We start from the raw sequence: 17,613 nt of genomic DNA on the forward strand, positions 1-17,613 counted from the left end.
TACCACGGCAGAGCCAACTAAGTGTCCTAGATATAGGAAATGTATCTGAACTAAGACGTTCCCCCTGCAGATGCTCCTCACTGACCAGTCTTTACACACTCATCTCTCTGGTATGTGCCATAACAAGTGAAAAAAAAAATAGAAGATTGCCTCAAAGTTCCTAGAAAAAAAAATCCCACTCAGGAATGCACACCTGTGATCTCAGCACTCCAGAGACTACAACAGGAGGATGTCAAGTTTAAGGCCAGCTTGGTCTTCATAGCAAGACGCTCTGCATTTTTTAATGTGTCAAATAATCAATGTGTATGCAAACTAGTTCTGGTCTGTTCCTTATACTCCTGCTGTGTGTACGTCATTTGGCAATGTGAGACAGTAAAGCACAGGAAGCTAACAGCAAAGCAGTATGTTACAATAAAATAGATCGTAAAGAGTCCAGGTTGCCCATGAGAAGAGATCAAATGAGAGGTCACTAAGAATGAAGTAGAAACTCCGGGGTCTTGGCAGGGTCTGGCCAGTAAATTCATACAAACATAAGGACCTGAATGTGGATGCCCAGCATCCAAACGAAGAGTTAAGTGTGGTGGGGCATGCCTGCAGTCTTGAACTTCATGCACCAGAAGAAACACTCACACATTAAAAACACCACATCTGTGTGTCATGTGTGCAAACAAGATACTTTCAAAGACAGAAAACTGGAGAAATAGAGATGAATCCCAAATAAAACCACAAGATAGATAGGCACGGTGGGGTATGCCTTAACCCCAATACTGGTAAAAGTGGGTAGATCTCTAACTTTGAGGCCAGCCCGGTCTACACAGGCAATTCCAGACCAGTTAGGGATACATAGTGAGACCTTGTCAAGAGAGAGAGAGAGAGAGAGAGAGAGAGAGAGAGAGAGAGAGAGAGAGAGAGAGAGAGAGAACAGAGGGAAGAGAAGATAGAAAGAGGGGAGGGGGAAGGGAAAGGAAGGGAAGGGAAGGGAAGGGAAGGGAAGGGAAGGGAAGGGAAGAGAAGGGAAGGGAAGGGAAGGGAAGGGAAGGGAAGGGAAGGGAAGGGAAGGGAAGGGAAGGGAGAGAGGAGGTTAAGAATAGAAGATAATAGCCAAAGAAAGACAGGAACATCTGAGAACATGTGCTACCTTCTCATGAGGTACCCAAAAAATGTGATGGCAGGACTCACAAAGTAACACTTTGTCACTTCCTCAGGGGGTACCCCAGTTCCCCACCTAAAATCACTAGTAAAAGGCTAGGCACCCCACTAAGATCAGGCCTCCTGACTACAGTGGGCCAGAAAACAGCACTCAGTTCCACCCCTGCACATAAACAACAAAGCTGTCCTTGCTCCCAAGGATAGAAGATCTGCAGTCTCCACCTCACCTCAAGCCCAGGAAGACAGTTAGGTGCAGCTTCTTCCTCAGCACACTCTAATCCATTTTCTAAACCAGAGAGGCCTTTCGTTACCATTCCTGCTCCTTCATAGCCACCAGAGGAGGAGTGAAAGACTGAACTCCAGCAGGTTACGTATCAATTGGATTACATCACTGAGTGAGCTCAGATCGCTGATTCACAGAAAGTCTCTCCAGAAGAACTCGGGTGAGGTAAGCAGTACAAAGGGGCTGCTGAGTTATGATGTCAGCAGAACTATGATGTCACCACAAAGCTATGAAGTCAGCAGAACTATGATGTCAACAGAGCTATGAGGTCAGCAGTTCCTGCTGATCAGAGATTCTCATTTTGCTTACATGTTGCTCTTCTTAATTTTTTTTTTTTTTGCCTCTTCATCTCCTCCTGCTCCTCCTCCTTCTGATTATATTAATGAAAGTGATCATATTTCACAGGATCTCTCTATCTATAGCCCACACTGGCCTCTCACTCCAAATCCTCCCGTCTCAGCCGCCCTACTGTGCCCAAGTGTTTTCTGGATAGGTTGTTTTTTGTTGGCTAAGAAGAAAAATACAGAAAGAAAACAGAAACACAAAGTCCACCACCATGTGAACGAAAGGCTCGTGCTCTCTGTGCCCCTGTGCTGTTTGATTACGGGCTCCTCCAGTCAGTCACGATTGTGAGCTGTCTTGTGTGTTTTGTGCTGATATTCACCTTTGTATTAAGGAGCAGACGCCCTGCAAAGGGCCTTGCTGGCCTCCAGCTGAATCAGCTTTGCACTTCACCTAGCACCTCGCCAGCCCAGCAGGGAAAACCCTTGGCACCCTAGTAAAGCCTGTGGTTTCTCCTCTAGATCCTCTCTTTTGCTGACTCCCCTGCTAGAGGCCACTCTTCCTCTTTCTTTCTAGTTGAAGTGACTGACATTTTCACACTTCTTAGATTTTCAAGCCAGATAAAATACAATCTCAAGGGGAAGTTTGCCAAACTAATTCACAGTATTGTAAGTGGAGCTAACAGAGATAGCCGAAGGCCACACCAAGGTTTCTGAGACTCTAGAAACCCTACTGGATGCCGGCCTGTAGAAAATCCTATCGGATTTCTTACATTTCAATTTTTTTATTTTATCATTTTTAACTGTCTGTCTGTGGGCTTGTACACATGAACACAGTGCTCTCAGAAGCCAAAAGATGGTGTTGGATCCCCTGGAGCTGGAGTTACATGCACTTGTGTTTACCTAACCTGGGTACCAGAAATCAAACTTGGGTGCTCTGGAAGTCAGTGCTCTTAACTGCACTGCTGTCTCTCCCGACCTGTCTACAGATTTTTCCCCCTACGTCTTGCTCCCTACTTTAACAACCTTTAAAAGAAAAACTTGTGTGGAATGATTGGTTTTGTTTTGTTTCTGGATAACCAAAAAGAGAAAGAGGCAGAACAGGCTTTTCTTCAAGTGCATGGAATGTCTGATCTCCGAAATAAGCTTGATTCCATATGTATCCTAAGGATAGGGTATTGACAAACCTGGCCTTCTCCAGCAATTTAATACATTTCTGCTGCTGACCAGACAGAGAAATACAGAATATATACCTTCTAAAATCAGAGCAGAAAAGTATACCATTCAGTTAATAATTGCTATTAAAACTACTGATGATCTTTCACACTGAAGATGGCTTAAAATGCCAAAAGGTCAAGCCACAGATGGGTCTAAAATGCTCCTGATTCTGCCATTGCTTCCCAGGATGACTGTCTTTGCTTTCATAAGCCCACGTTTCAGGGTTAGGAGAATGAGTTGACTGGACCTTGTGCATTTGACCTACAAATAGAAAAAAAGATATGAATTGCTCCTAGGAAACACTTTTGTTAAAATATTTAGAGTTTAATGTGATTGAAGGGGGAAAAAAGCTATAAACCATTGGATTTATTATCATCCAACTGGGACCAGTGTCTGTCTGCCAGCTCACAGCTCTGGACACAGTTCAGGCTTCGTGTGCATCCAGAGGAAAAGCCGATGTCTATTAGATATCTGTTAGAATGAGCAGTCAGTCCCACACTGAGAGCGTCTCTGAGCTTCAGGCACCCATTGGCTATAGATGCTTATGTGCTTTGAACACAGACCCCTTCTTTTCAAACCGTGCCCTTTATAGACTTCAAGTCTATGCCTGTGGCCATTGCTGTCTGTTCAGTATTGCCTTTGGGGCTTGTGGCTGAGTCCCAGAAACCGGCTGCTCTTTGTTCTTTGGAGTGCCTGAGGCCTAGGCACTCTAGGTTGGCTAGATAACACTTAAGAAACTTCAGGATCCTGACTGCCACCAAGTTAGTGGCTTCTGAGAGCTAGAAGCGTGTTACAACACCCCAAGGAAGTCAAAGTACCCCACCCCATTCCAAATTTCTGGGTTTCAACTACATGAATTGAAAAAAAAAGACCTCATTAACCTCCACCAAGACTTGAACATAATCCAAAGGCCTCGAGAGCACTATCGTCTCCTATTAGAGTGTATCAGTCCATTGCTGTCAGCATAAAATTTCCTGAAATTAGGCAATACTTAAAAAAGAAAGGAGGGAAGGAAAGAAGGAAGGAAGAAAGGAAACCGTTTCTTCACCAGATGCAGTGGTACCTCTGTAACCCGGTACTTAGAAAATATGATCAAGCTTTTTAAGGTCAATCTCACCATTATAATTGCTTCAAGGCCAGCCTGGGCTATGTAAGATCCTGTTGAAAAAAAAAAAAAAAAAGACTAACTGGATACAGTAGTGCACCCTTTTAATCCCAACACTTAGGCGGCAGAGGCAGGCGGATCTCTGACTTTGAGGTCAGCCAAGAATTCCTAGGGAGACCCTGTCTCAAACAAATGCATAAACAGACAGACTAGTTAAAACTGAACAGTGGTTTCTTTAGGCAGAGTATTCAAGACTCAGTAACTCCATCTGTAGGGCCTCCATCACAGCAAGAGGGGAAGCCAGAGAAAGACTGAGGAGTCAGCATAGTCTCTTGGCTTGTTTTCCTCCTTTCTTCCTTTCTTTCCTGTGTGTGTGTGTGTGTGTGTGTGTGTGTGTGAGTGTGTGTGTGAGTGTGTGTGTGAGTGTGTGTGTGAGTGTGAGAGTGTGTGTGTGTGTGTGAGTGTGTGTGTGTGTGTGTGTGTTGCCAGGAATCAAAGCCTTACCACTGAGCTGCAACTCCAGTCTTGAGACCTACTCATTCATAGGTCTCATAGAAACCAGTTCATAGAAAACTAGTTGGAGTCCCCAGAAAATCACATTAATCATTTCTGAGGTCATGTGACCTCCCTCCCTCCCATTAGGTGCCACCTCCTAAAGACTCCACTACCTCTTACATTACTGCTACATTAGTGACCAAACATGCAACACAGGAACCTTTGGGTGACATTCCACAACCAAACCAGAGCAGTAGTATCTCTCCAGACACACTCCCCCCAAACATCAGTTTCCAAAAGAACTGTCATGGGTCTGCCTGGTGAACTGTAGCATAGTTCAAATGCAGCTAATGTGGACCACGTCTGCTTAATAATAAGAATAAAATGGCATAATGAATTTAAAGTGGTCCACAGTATGATTTATTGGCTCAGAGTATGTTTCGAAATCTAAACAGATATCAACTTGAAACCAGGTTTTGCTACTTACCAAGCTGTGTGGTCTTGAGAAAAAGGTACTCGCTCTGAGCTTTAGTTTTCCAATGACACCTAAGTCATAGGAGTCACATGATAATTAAATGTAGGGCCTACTTATAGCTAGCATATAAGTATTTTAATTGTAAACATGTTTTTCCTTCTTTCTAAAAAAAAAAAAAAGTCTCAAGAATGAGTGAACAGGCTCTCCCTGTGTTTCTTCTAGTGAGTTTCAAGACACCAGTTCCAGAACCACCGTTCATCCCCTGCTTGTCATAAGCTGTTGTCCATGTTTTACCAGCCTTGTTAAGACAGGCTTGTAAACTGGTTACCAGCCTGCTTATTTGGGATTAATAAATCGGGATCTTCACTTTCTGTGCCTTACCAAAGATGGGACTCTCTTCTGAGGACTCCCACTCCATATTTTTTTTACAGTACTAAACTACAGAATGGCATCCTTGTCCCCAAAGTCACCCTTCAAAACAGCAAACAACATTTTTTAGTGTTTTAGTATTTTAGCTGGTTTCTAAGGGTCTGTCACCACAGCTGCTGGTCCTGTGGGGGGTCACAAAAGAAAGAAAAGGAAAGCAAATTGTATGAAACCCACAAATTGACTTAGGCCCACCTTGGGAAAGCCTGGAATCTCTAAACTTTATACTGGTCCTGTTCTCAGCATCTCCCCACCCTCTTCCTGCAGGCACGCATGTACACACACACACACATACACACACACACACACACACTTGGCAAATAAGACCACCTCCTTTTGCTGGGGCAAGGGGTAGCTCTAAAGGTTTCTCCTGACAGCATAGAGAAGTGAGTCACCCCCCAAAACTTATAGACACACAAAGTACTTAATTATTCTACCGTCAACAGGAACAGAACATATCCTACCTTGAATTAAAGAAGCAAAAACATAGGGAAGACTACTTCAGTTGTAGTTAACATCAGGACCGAGGGACCTGTTGTTCCCGGTAACTTTTCCCCTATAGTAGATAAATGACCTCTCGCCTCTCTGAGTTCCCCGCAGACGTCTAACTAGATTCTAAACCCGGAAACTGAGCAAGAGGCCGGTTTCCTGCAAGGCTGCCCACTTGTTCGCAGTGCTGATCCCTTCGCTGCTCCTGCGCATTTTAGGCGCCCAGATCGCCTGCGAAGCGGGTCACATTTTTCTGGTTGCACCCGGCGGCGCTGAAGAAGAGCCTTTTCCCTAGTGAGCTCCGGGAGGCCAATCCTCCGTGCCGGAAGGCGATGCTGCGACAAGGCCACGAGATCAGGCCTGCGCAGGTCTCTGGAAAAGCAACCAGAAGCGACACTCACCAGACCCTGGGCTGCCTCTCATCAGGGGCCAGGGTCTATGCACTCTGTGCTCTGCGCTCCACCTGCCAGGAGACCCTCCCGCAGCCCACCGTCTGGGGAGTTAGTCCACCACCCCAGGACCGAGACTCAGAACCCGTGGTGGAGGTGGAGGGTGGGGGGGTTAGAGGATGGGGGAGACGACAGACTTTTCCGGAACCCTCTCCAGAGAATCCAAAGAGTGCAAAGCCAGGCTGGACCTCATCCGCGGGGTACCCAGTCTGAACCCGCAACATTTCCTGCCCGCAGGTAAGCTGCTAAACCGAAATTCAAGACGCCCCTCCGGCGCTTCCTAGTCAAGCACCGGAGTGTCCTCTGGGCGCCCAGCCACCTGGCCCCGGACGTTACCCTCGGTAGAGAGGAAATCCAGCCCGTGCACTTGCTTCCAGGAGCAGCTAAAGCTCGGACCAGGAAAGGGAGCGTCCGGGCTGGAGCAGGAGAGATCGGCGACTGACAGGAACTCCAGGGTGGAAGGAGCGCCAACAGCCCCAGCCACGGGGCTCTGCACTGACCGCGGGGAGTCCCCACCCGCCCTCGGAAGGCGGAGCCGACCCTCTCCTCCTGGACAAGTTCCCGCCACACCTAGGGGGCGCGGTGAGCAGCCGAGGCGCCCAGGGATCCCTCGAACCCAAGAAAACCCCAGAATTGGGGCAGGAAGCCGCTCCAAGTCCTTTTTCTTAACCAAAACTCCCCTCTGTAACCCTTTCTCTGTATGGCCTTTACTTTGGAAACTCCACGCTGGAACCTATGAGACCCATGAGTTCAGTCCTATCCAAACTGTGAAACTCCTAAAACATGCTTGCTGATACTTTCTTTCTAGAACCTGCCAAGGCCAGGGGAGGAGAAGAGGCTGTCTTAAAACTCTCTCCATTAGGAAGAAGCACTATCTTAACAGTTTGCTGGCAGGTTGTCTGGTCGTGATTGGCGCTAACACGATCTTATCCTTCCTGTCCACAGGTGTAGCGACCCAGTCTTAACCACTCAGAAGAGAGAGGGATAAAGGAGATTCATGGCTCCTACCTCCAGATCTCCCCTCCGCAGCCAACAGTCTTCTCTCACAACCATCCTCTTCCCTGGCTCAAAAAGCACTAATTTCTCTGCAAGTATGCAGACTGTGTACTAAAGCCAAACCTAGATTTTTTTCTTTACGTCTAATACGAACTGGAAAGAACATGAACGCACCTAACTAGGCCACCCGGTTTAATCTGAGGACATTTTCCCCCTGCCGAGACTCCGCCCCACACCACCAACAGGTTTGCAAACTGTTAAAAACCCAAGGGACTGAGCTTAGGACAGGTCATCTTGGGCGCTCAGAGTTGCTAAGTCTGGTGCGTCTGGGGAGGGGATTCTGGTCTTTAGGGATACAGAAGCCAATGGGGTCGTATACCTGATTCGCTGAGGCCAAACACAGGGGCCCTGCTGTCCCACAACCCTGTGAGGACTCCGCCCAGCGCATTCCGTCTATGGTGCCTTCCACCCGCCAGCAAGGGGCTGTTCTCTTAATGAATTACTAATGAGTTAAAATTGGGCAGCAGGCTTAATTAAAGCGTAGAGGCAATGTGTTTACCACATTGTAATTGAACTCATTAGGGCTATGGCTTTTTGTTTTTTAAGCAGCCGCCTTCCTTCTCTGCATCAAATAATCTATGGGAATCGTGTATTAGAGAAGGAAGGGGTACTGAGAAACACTTCGTCAATTCTTTGAATGAAAAAGACAGGGTGTGGATGGAGAGACTACCTCCACTGTGAGGCCCTGGTGGGTCTGGATCCAGACCAGGACTTCCCAAAAAGTGTAAAGGGAAGGCTGATCTGTAGGCGAGACCAGCACCAGGGTAGTCACTTAGGAACCAGGCCAGCGTAGAAAACATCCCTATGTAAGGCTATCTAGTCCTCCTGGGTTCTGTCCATTCCTCCCCGGAGCCCTGAGCTTTACCTGGAAACCCCTGACCCACACTTGCCAATCACCCCCCCCCAAGAGTTTGAAATCCCTAGTGAGAATGATTTAGCATCCCCTTCCCCAAAGTTCCCCATCCCCCTTGATGGGAAGGATTCCCTCGAAGGACTTTAACCTTCCCAGTTGTCCCTCCATCGGTTCCATAGATAATCAATTGATGTTCACGATCAACGCTCCCAAAAGACACAGCCCAGGTCTAACCTCCCCTCGGGTGGTTGTTCTCAAGAACTGGAGAAGAATATACCTGTTAATGAACTGTCTACAGATGGCACAGGAAACCTGCAAGCCTTGAAACAATCTTTCTCGTGAGATCTCAAGTTCAGCCCAGGCTATGTACATCCGGTGTACACTGCTAACCTTTTGCCCTAGGCCTCATTGCAGTTACCCGTCCCTCAACTTCGCCTCCTATGGGTGCTGTTTGAACTACTGAGCAATGAGAGGGTGGGGGGGGGGGTGAAGGACTGTCTGCGCTGTGGCTCTGCCCTACTCTGCCTGACCAACAGGCGGCGTCAGAGTCCCAGGTCTGAGCTGGGAAGTGGGGGTACGGATCTGAGCAAGCTAAACTGAGAAGCTGGGTGCGAGAAGATCGACCCTCACCCCAAACTTACAAACTTGCGGAGAAGGGGAGTAGGAAGAGCTAAGGGGCTACGAGAAGCCGAGAGCAAAGAAAGGGAGGGACCGGACGGGGATCCGGAGGAGCACCAGCCCGCAAGCAGGCACGCAGAGGAGCGCGGGCTGCAGGCGGCGGCGGATCCCGCACGAGGGAAGCGGCGGGCGCCGCTGGAGACGGAGCCGGAGCAGCGGCGGAGCGCCGGGCAGGCGGGAGGACCGAGCGCTGAGGGCTGAAGACTGCGCGGACTGTGCGGACAGGTAAGTGGTCTCATCCTCTGCCCTCGGCCTCCACCCCTTTTGAGAATCAGGAGCTGAAAGGCACTCCAGGAATTTCCGGCCCCAGTGGAATCCCACCGCTGACCCCGACCTCCTCCCTCCCTTCTGGCAGTAAATGCGCACCGGTTCCCAAGTGCCTGCCTCACACCTTTAGCAGGTTTTGTCAAAGTCTCCCATCTTGTCCATTCCCTGCACCACCCTACCTCTTCTCTCCTTCTGACCCAGGAGGTTGAGGTAAATTGTTTCTAATTTGTTGGTAAAAGATTAATTGCAGAGGGTGGGTCGATTTGATTAAGGCAATTAATCTTTGGTTACAGCGTTCCTGGTGTCATGAGGCGGGGATGGGGGGCGGTTGAAGGGAGAGAAGCCAAACAAGACTTTTTAGAAAGGAGCCTCCTGCCAGGGGCCGAATCCAGATCTTACCCCCCCCCCCAACAACACCACCACCCACCCTCTGGTACACCATCCACCCCGCAACCCACAGCCTCAGAACTCAGGCTGGCCGTTTCAGCACCATCAGGTCCGGACAGCGACTCCTGCGGCTAAGCTTCATAACTTCTGGTCCCTGGAGGTTACACAAAGCAGTCCGTGGCCAGAGCGGACCGAGATGAAGAGTATAACACACACACACACACACACACACACACACACACACACACACCTCACCTCATCTCCTTTCCAACTACTGAGTTCTCTTGTGCGGAAATCATGCCAAATGCACCCCAGTCCCAGCCCTCAAAACTACCGTGCGTACAGGAAAGGAACCCCCAACTCCCCTTCGTAAAGTTCCCAAAGCTGGAGTTTTCTCTTTTCCTGAATAATTAATGCTTGTCATAAATAATTGATGAAGGCAGTAGAGAAGAGGGAAGCGGTGAGTGAGAGCCAGAGTGAATAAAGAGAGATCGAAGAGTTTGTTAAAGGACCATTAAAGAAACCTTGCTGGGAACGGCATTCCTCCTTAGATCTCACGGTGCTGTTTCACCCTGGCACAGAGTAGAAGCCGGAGGCAAGGAACCTAGCTGAGTGGGGGTTGGGGGGGGACGGTGATCTAGCCAAATCTGAAACATCCTCTTCTCTGTGCCAAAACCCCAAAAGTGTGGAAGTTCTAAGCTACAGACTAAAGACTCAAGGGTGAACCTGAAATTTGAGCTGTCAGTTCTGCTTGGGGCTTTGGCCAGAACAGATCAATCGCAACTAACTTGTAGATACTTCCCCCAAAGTTCCTTCTACCTCACTCCAGACTTCCCCTTTTCACCCTTCTCAAGTGAGCCAAACCCCTAGAACAACAGTTTCTAGCCTGGTTCTTTTCCATCCGCATCCACCACAGCTTGAAGGGACAGGCCATTTCCGGCTACCCCATGTTTCCTTCTCTCCCTCCAGTGCCAGCATGCTGGCTTCTGACATTTTGCGTCCATACTGGCAAGGGTCTCAATCCTGGACGAAACCTCAAGAAGAAACTGCTAAGTTTGGGCCGGAGGCCTTTGGCTTCTCCGGGAAGCAGTGAACAGCTAGCCACACTGAAAGAAACTCTCCAGGGTCTCTGGACCATGCAGCCAATGTAGTATTTCACTGGGACTCTTTGAGGCCACCCCACAAGCAAAAACTATGTGTCTTACTAATGGAACTTGGCACCAGCATTTGGGACATGTTGTTGTAGATGGGCATTTCCACCACTGGCTATGAAACTCAGACCTGCCAGGACTCCAGGAGCCTCCCTCTGAGTTTGTTCCTCCACTGCTTAAGAGTTTCTATCAAGCCCTTGTCTGAAATGCCCACCTCCTAATCTTTGAGTGAAGATGGAAATTGTTGCAAACCTGCAACCGGTTATATTTCCCATTCACACCAACTCCATTCACCTCTGCAAACCCAGAGCTTACTTTGAAGAACTGGGAGTTCTGAAGGGGTTAGGGAGATGGAGTTGGGAGCTTTCTGGGCCTGTGTATGCACCAGTAGGGACAAAACCTAGAAGGAATATGAAACTAGGCAGAGGATAAGAAGAAATGAGATGCAAGAGGCTAGCCCTAGGGCAGCGGATGGTTTACTTCTCTTATAAAATACAACTCTCCCAAATAGGAAGTTACTGTAAACAAGTATCAATAATGGATGGGTGTCCTGTAATAAAATACTTAGATAATTAGCACAAGTCAAGTGGCTGCATTGTGTTGACCTTCTGGGAATTCTGAGCTGGAGAATTTTGCTCAGAATGCCATTTATGTTCTCGAGAGAAGGTGAGAATGAAGTATTCTCCTTCTATTCTGTTATGATATGGTTTTGCATTTCTGAACCAGAACATAAGTACTTCTGAAATATAACAGAAAACTCTCTTTGGTGAATTCAGAACAGTCATTAACATTCAGTTTTAAGTGAATGTTAACAGTAAATAAAGAAATCTCTTGATTGTAATAGTAGTAACAAAGCAATAATTACCCAGTAGGTGGTCATCAGTAATGATAAATGTGTCATTATTACTGTGTGAGTCTGGGAACTAGCTTTTGGAAACTACTTCAGACTTTTTAGCAGCATGGCTGGTTACAAAGCATTTCCTAGCCTGCAAAAGCCATATAATTTTATACACAATTTAGGTGAAAATAAATTTAAATCTGTATATTACATTTTTAATTTCAAGTTAGTAATTAAAGTTGGTTCATTATATCTCCTCTGAAACCCCCCGTGCTCATCTTCGTGGTTTGTTTGTGCAATTTGTTTCTAAGACACCCAAGGTTACACAGTTCTAAAAGATGGAAAATTTAATTATTTGCCTACATTAAGAGTTTGTCGGTGATATCATAATATGTTCTGGAAAAAAAGTTGAGATGCTATTGCCTTTGGTCTGGGGATATTCCTGAAAATATAACAGCTAGTAAATATTCAGATAGATTATTGAAAGGACTTTTCATGTTCGTGTATTTTCAAGATATTTCTCTTTAACCAAAACAAACAAACAAACAAACAAAAACCTCTTTCAGCCTGAGTGCTTAAAGGTTTCAAAGTTGAGGCATCTTATCCTGAGATTTATCTGATGGATATCATGTCACCTTTTGTTAACACAAAGTTAAAGTTTGCATGCAGAAGAAATGCATGCTGCTTACTGGGCCCCCGGGTAGCACATGGTCCTTTATTAGTATAATGGCAAATGGAATCAAGCTTAGGGGCAAAGCAGTTTTGTTTTTTTTTTTTTTTTTTTTTTTTTTTTTTTTTTTTTCATGTGGGAGGTATTGGGGGAAAGAACAGAAAAAAAAAAAAAAAAAAGAAATCCCTTCATTTCTCCCAGAAAACAAAATCTAATGTTCTGTCTAGCTGTGTCAGCTAGGGAGATGTTAAATGTGTATCTGTGTCATTTTTTTCCTCCAGTGACACATCAACAGACAACCTTTACCCCTCCCCCCACCTCCCCTCCTTTTTCGGAGCTTTAAAAGGTCCTGTTCTGCATCTTCTGTGTCAGTCACATCTTAAACTAGTTCCGGGAAATAAAAGAGCCACTTATAAAATAAAGTAGGCAGGAACCTCATTTCGTATACTTTGTAATAGTTGAAATCTTTATAAAATTAAAGACTCTTCATGGGAATCCACCCAAATGCTTGCCTTGGTTTCCTCTTTCACAATCTCTGCTTCTTGCATCTCTCTCTCTCTCTCTCTCTCTCTCTCTCTCTCTCTCTCTCTCTCTCTCTCTCTCATCTCTCATCTCTCTTTTAGGAATGGAAATGAAAAGAAAGAAGAAAGGCAGGCATCTTGTCTTGTTATTCATTACTCCAGCAGAATCTTTGAGATGCATCTTTGCCGATGAAAGCTCCATGTAGATGCCTATCCTTTTGTTGCAGCAGCCTAGGTTATTCAGGAGCAGAGACAAAAGCCTGAAGTGATGTGATCTAAATGAGCTCCAGGGTTTTCCAGCTGGGACCACCTCCGTTTCAAAGGACCCCCTCCTTCTCTGTGTGCAGAGAGGGGAGTGGAGGGGTGGGTCATGTGTGTATGCATGCTCCCGGAGAGGGAGAACGGAGAGAGGGAAGGGAGGAGAGCCTAGTGCACAGGCTTATTCCCTGGGTCACTCTTCATCTCCGATGCACATTTGCAGGTGTATTCAGGGAGAGCGTGCATCCACAAATCCTTTGAATTTCATCCTGATAAACTAAAATTTGTTAAGTAAACATCACATAGGCTAACTTCATGCTCCAATATGGATTTATTGGCTCCTATAAATGATGTCTTGCTGTATTCATAGGCATGTGAGGACTGTGGGGAAATAAATGTGCATTCTCTGTTTAAAAAAGAAAAGAAAATCCAGCAGTAAATGTCTTAATTGTTCCCGGTCTCTGCAAACTGATAAAGAGCCTTCTCTGCCCTTTACCCAAGTTCAAGTTTTCTTACAACAATGGCTTCCTTTGATAGAGAAAAATCAGGATTTGCTTCTTCTCCCAGAGTTTTTATTTCTTATAAAGATGTGTGCTTGAAACTTAAGAAGAAATAATTAATTCCCATGAAGAATTTAATGATGCAAGTTTGGGGGTGCATTTTCTCTTCCCCATGAAGGTTTGTGTTCTTGCTGCTTTTCATGGGCAGCTGAAGAAAGGAACCTTTTTGATGGACAATGTTCAGAGAAGGCTCAAAGATTGTCTCTGCCCCCAAAAGTTCAAGGGTCTTTATCATGTCTTTGTGATCTCCATCACGAATGAACCTTTGGTTGCCTTATGGTTCTTGTTTTACTTGGCATTACTCTAAATGAGTCGATGGTGTGAAAATCGAGGAGTTTAAGCTGAGCTTGCTGGCCAAGTTGTGGAAAGGATGGCAATTGAGAACTGAGAGCAATTAGCAATTAGTGTTGTTATGGCAATTATCTTTGGTGATTTTTATTATTAATTTCTTTAAAGTAGAATGAAAAAACACTTGTAGGGATTTGGGGCTGCCTGTATATAAAACAAACACTAAAACCTCATATGATGTCACATGAAAATTGAAAGTTTAAGATCCCATCTATTAATTAATTAATATTTTAATTAATTAATTAATTAAGCTATACTGGGGCTGAAAAGATGGTTTGATGTGACTTTGAGAACACATCCACTTGTAGATGACTGGAGTTCAATTCCCAGCACCCACATTGGCTGCCTCACCAAGCCTGTTAACTTCCACTCCAGGGAAATCCAACACCTCTGGCCTCCTCAGCCATCTGCGGTCATGTGCCTGTGTGTGTGTGCATGTGTGTGCATGTTTGTGTGTGTGTGTGTGTGTGTGTGTGTGTGTGTTAAAAAACAAAATAAATATTTTTAAAAATATTTTATCAGTTAAGGGCAAAATATAATTTTAGAGAAGACCTGATATTCCTACGAGTAAATTTGTTTCACCTCTACTCACTAAGTTAAAGCATATTTGATGCCATTTATTATGGAGCCATTTATGCTGTCTAGAACATTGTCTAACAGGTTGAGTTCTTGTTCTCATTCTCCAGGGAAGGGCAGTTTAGAGTACCATGTACTAAATGTGCAAAGCACACCATATGTGTGCATACATAAATAGAATATATATGTATATATATGTATATATATATATATATATATATATATATATATATAATTCTCACTTCAATCCAGTGCACTACCTAACAACCTTCCCATTTTGTAAGTGAGACTTGTGAAATGTAGGTATCTGAGCAAGTTTCTACAGCTGAGAAGTGGTCACAGAAAAATTTGTACCAGCTTCATAGAGTCCCCTATATTTGGTGACTCCATCTGTCCACCAGGCTTGACTTTCCTTGTGAAACTCCTTTTGCACTTCTGGGAGTGACCAGAAAATCATGGCGTTTTGGGGTTTTTTTATTTTTTTGTTTTTTGATTTTTTTGTTTGTTTTTTGTGTTTTTCTTATCTGATACAGAATTATCGTGCCAGGAGAGAGTGAATAGAAAAAGGGCAAAGGGAGTTAGAGGGAGGAATAGCTATCGGGGTGAACCTTTGATATGCAAGTACCACGGGTTCCTCAGCCCCAAGATGAGCATAGGAAAGAGAGGTTAGGAGGGATATGTGGTGTCTCTGGTTGTAATCGAGTTATTATATTAAGGTCTTTATCTTCTAAACGGGGCAGTTATGACAACTTAAAGCTGTGATTTCTACTCCACCTCTTGTCTGCCTCTTAAATGTAATGTGCCCTGCCTCTACCCAAAGCTGAATCTAATGCTCCCATGGCGACCGACTGGGAGAGTTCGTCCAGGATCGGTTATGCCTCGGAGCATCGCATTGCGTCAGCACCGCGGACAGCTCCTCCCTTCTCTCCGCCACCAGGGTGTCCTATTCAGCCCGGGTCGCTGCGGGCTCCGCATCAAACCCCTTTCAAAGTGGAAAACACTGAACTGGCTTGTTTTGGGTTCCCTTCAAACCGTTAACAATATTCTTATCTATAATACTCCATCAGCGGTGGATGGAGTGCTAGCCGTTTGCATGGAGGCCTCGCCTCTCTCCTCTCAAGTTCCGAGGGGGGCCAGCTCGGTTTGTGGTTTTCCTTTTGGTCCAGGCGTCTGGGTTTCTTTACCTGTCCTCAGCCTGGGTGAACCGCAGCCGCCCGGAATGGAGAGGAGAGTGGAAATGCTCTCCTTTGTGCGGTGATAGATCATGCAAACGGGTGACACCAGTTTAACCAATAAAACTATTTGAATCAATTAGCAGGCTGAGGAGAGTCCCGACATGTAAAATGCATGTCCGCTCGAATAGGAAAGCATTGATTAACTCGTCCGAAACAGCAGACTCTTGCCCGGGCCGACTCCTCCCAGGGCCTATCAGGGCCCCAGATGGCCAGGACAAGGACTGGCATAGCCCGGAGGAGCAGCAGTAAGAAAGGGTTTGAAGCAGTGAATAGTAGAGTTGCTCACAGAACCCAGGCCATGCAGGGATTTCAGACAAGATTCTCTGAGAATAGAATCCACTTTGAAAAAAAAAGTTGTGCCTACAACTGGCCTGTCCCACCCCCACCCCCATCACCACCCCCAACCCCATTACCACCCCCACCCCAAGCAGGACATCCAGACTCACTGGGGAAATGTAATACTGGCTCTTCTTATAATAATTTGAATAAAATATTTAGCCTTATACTACACATTTCTCTTTCTAGTGAAACTTTTAAAAGAAAATTATAGTGTCAGGTTTATATTCAGTAAAGCTCCAAAGCACTGTGGTAGGTGGGGGGTTGATGACTGCTGGTGTCCCCCAGGGTGTGGATTCACTGAAGGGACAGAAAGCAAAGACACAACCCGAGGAATTTCTTTTCAAAAGAAGATATTCTGAAGATACCTTTTTTAAGAGTAGGACTCAGCCTCTTTAGTAAGTGGGCTGCATGCTGAAAGTATAAACGTAGGCACCTCCTCCCCACAGCACTGTCCAGGCATTTCCCAGAGGAGCCTCACTAAGAGACAGACTTCTTTCACCCGAAGCCCGTTCTGTGTGTGGCTTTCTGTGGGTCTGGAGCTTTCCTTCCAGCATCCTGGGCTCTAGGGATAGACAGAGCAAGTCTAAACCTGTTTTGTGGGAGCCCTTGACTCCAAAAAGAAGGCAGACAAGGAGGAAGACTCTGGTCAGGCCCTGGAATATTAGAAACAGGCTTAGGGATGGACAGTTGGGCAGGAAGGCTGCCCATGCCTGTCTTCCAGGTGATAAGGTGGGGGAAAAGGAAACGGTACTGTTTAGGCAAACAAAAGAGACAACCCCCAAATCCAAGTTTTTCTTCTTGCAAAAGGGTATCTAGGAACATAGGCAGGAGGAACTGAGCCATTTTCAGCCCTTTAAGACAGGGTCTAATTTTTGCTTTCAGATAAGTACAAATTTATTTCACTGCCAATTGAAACTCCCGCCTTCAACAAATGTCACCATTTCCATGGCCCTGACTATATTCAGGATGCTTTATCTAAAACCCACAAGTCCTGAGCAAAGGCCCGACTTTCTTGGCTCTCCTTCTCTGATAACCTATGGAGAGCTGTTAAGGCTTCTCATTTTTATAATTGTCTTTGTTGTAATGGGGACTGGCTGGGCTTTGGGCTTAATAGAGGCAGCTCTATTTCCACATTATAACTGCCCATCCCTCAGCCAGTCTCACCTGACAGTGGCTGGGCTTCATCTGGGATAGTACTGGAAGGACATACCTTGCTGCTCTTGTCGCAGCAAGTACGCCCCTTAGAACATCCTCTAAACAAACGGCTTCTTACTTTCTGATAAACTGGTCTGCTTTGTCTCTTAAGAGCCAGCCAATTAGGCGATAACATTGCATACTTCATTAATAGCCCAGAGTGTGTCTCTGTTTGGGGAACTATGGAGAAAGATCTCTCTCATCCTACCTGGCTCCTTTTGGGGGAAGGGTCTGCATGCCCTTACAGGAGTCTGTAGAAATTTATTTCTCCAGGGGAATTGGCAATTTGTCCAAGAGCCTCTGTAATAGACC

Source organism: Micromys minutus (assembly GCF_963924665.1).
Source record: "Micromys minutus genome assembly, chromosome: 8".
NCBI classification, from domain to species: domain Eukaryota; kingdom Metazoa; phylum Chordata; class Mammalia; order Rodentia; family Muridae; genus Micromys; species Micromys minutus.